This window comes from Equus asinus, unplaced genomic scaffold, assembly GCF_041296235.1.
Source record: "Equus asinus isolate D_3611 breed Donkey unplaced genomic scaffold, EquAss-T2T_v2 contig_63, whole genome shotgun sequence".
NCBI lineage: Eukaryota > Metazoa > Chordata > Mammalia > Perissodactyla > Equidae > Equus > Equus asinus.
The window spans coordinates 5,001-7,500 of NW_027225327.1; the positions used below are offsets into that span (position 1 = coordinate 5,001).

The following is a 2,500-nucleotide window of genomic DNA, read 5'->3' on the forward strand; positions in this document are numbered from 1 at the left end:
CCCGGCCTTCCGCCCCGCCCCGCCCCCCCGCCACGACCGACCCCCCGAAGGAGGGCGGGCGGGCGGGCGAGCGGGCGGGCGGAGAGACGCGGGCGGGCGGACGGGGGCACGAGCCGGCGGCACGGGCGAGGGGCCCCGCCGGGCAGGAGGGGGGCGGAGCGGGACGCCGCCACGCGCACGGCGGACGCGTCGCGGCGACGCGGGGGAGGAGAGGGCGGAGGGGCGGCGGCGGGCGCGGCGGGGCCGGCGGTCGCCCCCGACCGCCGACCTTACCCGCGCGCGTCCCACCGCCTCCCGACACCCGCCCCTCCGCCGCGAGCCGCCACGGCCCGTCGGGCGGCGGACGCGGCGCCCGCCCGCCCGCCCGCCCGGGGCTCGGGGCACACGGCGCGGCGCGGCCGCGACCCAGGGGAGGGCGCGCGGCGGCGGACGACGCCGCGGCGTCCCGCGGGTCACCGCCGGGGCCCGCGTCCCCGGGGCGCGGCCCCGCGCACGCGACTCGGCCTCGGCGCGAGCCACCCCGACGGGGCGAGGCCGGGGAGGGGTCACGGTCCGGGACCCGGGCGCGCCGGGGACCGGCGAGGGGCCGGCCGGACGCACCGGGACGGACCGCCGACGGGGGCGAGCGGCGACCGGACAGGCGGCCCGGACGCGGGCCCCCCGAACCCGGCGGCCCCGACCGCGCGCCGCGGGACCCGTCTCGTCCCCGCCCCGGCCACCCCGAGGCCGCGTGCGGCGCGAGGGAGCCCCCGAAGGCACCGTGGCGGCCACGGGCACCTCGGCGCGAGCTCTCGCGTCTGTCTCTCCCTCGACTCGCGGGCGGCGGCCCCCACCCCGGGACCCCGCGCGGCGCCGCCGCCGCCGACCCCCACGCGCCTCCGACGACCGGGCGCCGGGGCGCGTGGGAGGAGGGGCGGGCGCGCGGGGCGGAGGAGGGGCACCGCGTCTGCACTTAGGGGGACGGAGGGCCCGGGGCGGGCCCTGCGAGAGACCCCCAGCCGCGCACCCCGGGGCAGGCGACACCCACACCCCGGGGGCGATTGATCGTCAAGCGACGCTCAGACAGGCGTAGCCCCGGGAGGAACCCGGGGCCGCAAGTGCGTTCGAAGTGTCGATGATCAATGTGTCCTGCAATTCACATTAATTCTCGCAGCTAGCTGCGTTCTTCATCGACGCACGAGCCGAGTGATCCACCGCTAAGAGTCGTACGAGTTTGAACGGCGGGGTCCCCCCGCAGGGCGGGGGAAGAGCCCGCCCCTGGCACGGCACATCCCCGGAGGGTGCCTCCGGCCGGCCAGAAAGGCACAACGAGACCAGACTCCGTGAGGCCGGAAGGTTGGACGACGGGGCGTCCGGCACGGGCCCCGCGGGGCCGTGCTCGGACACCCCACAGGCGCCCGGGGGCTCCCGCCTCGCCCGAGGACGCGGGGGCGCGCACACGCCCGCGCGCGCGCACGCGACGACACGACGGCCGCCGGGGACGCCCCCTCCCGACGGCCGCCGCGACGGCGGCGCGGCGCGGCACGGCGCGGCGCCCCGGCCCGGCGAGGCGGAGTCTGGGGGAGAAGGGCCAGGCCTCCCGACTCCCCGCGGGCCCGACCGCCCCGACCCAAGGCGGACGGGCGAGGCCCCCCAGGGGTCTTTAAACCTCCGCGCCGGGACGCGCTAGGTACCTGGATGGGGGGAAGCCAAAGCAACGGACGAGGCGGAGCGGGTAGTGCCGCGCGGCCACCGCCTCGACGCCGCCCGCGCCGCCCGCGGCCACCCGGGGACGGACGCAGGCCTCGGCGCTGCCCGCCCGTGACCGAACCCCACACCGCCGGGCGCCGCCGACCGACGAGCCCACCGCGCCCGCGGCCCCCTCGACGCCGGGCGTGCCCCCCTCGCGTCCGACGCACGCCACCAGACCCGACCCGACCCGACTTTCCCCCGGGGACCCTCCCCGCACCCGCGTCCCAGGCCCCTCGCCACGGAGGGCGAGGGGCTGCGGCGGGGAAGCGGGGAGCGAGCGGACAGGGCGGGGGTGGTGGGCGGACGTGGCCGGCCGGACGCGGGCGCCCGGGGCGCCGAGGGCGGGCGGAGACGCGGAGGCACCGTCGGACGGACGACGACGCCGACGGCCGGGGAACGGCCCAGGGCGGGCGACGGGAGGCGGCGGGCGGCGGGCACCCCGCGTGAGCCGAGGCTCCGAGGCCCCCGGGGGACCTGACCCCGGGGACTCCGCGGGGGCTCGCGCCGCCACGCCGCCCTTCCCGAGACGCGCCGAGGGCGCCGCCGCCCGCGAGAGCGGGGGACGGACGGCGCCGGAGACGGAGGCGCGGCGCGACAACGCCGGCCCGCCTCGCGGGAGACCGGAGGGCGCGGGGACGGACGCGCCGGGGGCGGCGGCGCGGAGGACGCGGCGGCCTTGGAACGCCGGGCGGACGGAGGCCGGAAGGGGCTCGTGGGCTCGCCGAGATCGAGCCCACTCCCTCCGGACCACCGCCGACCCGGGACCGAG

The 2,500-nt window shown here is 81.6% G+C and overlaps 1 non-coding gene across 1 annotated transcript; it reads right to left on the bottom strand.

The window, feature by feature from the left end:
* Positions 1-1,052: 1,052 nt before the first annotated feature.
* On the bottom strand, positions 1,053-1,205 carry LOC139044151 (5.8S ribosomal RNA). The gene has a single exon (XR_011501199.1). It is a non-coding gene; the product is annotated as a 5.8S ribosomal RNA (ribosomal RNA).
* Between the last annotated feature and the right edge of the window lie 1,295 nt (positions 1,206-2,500).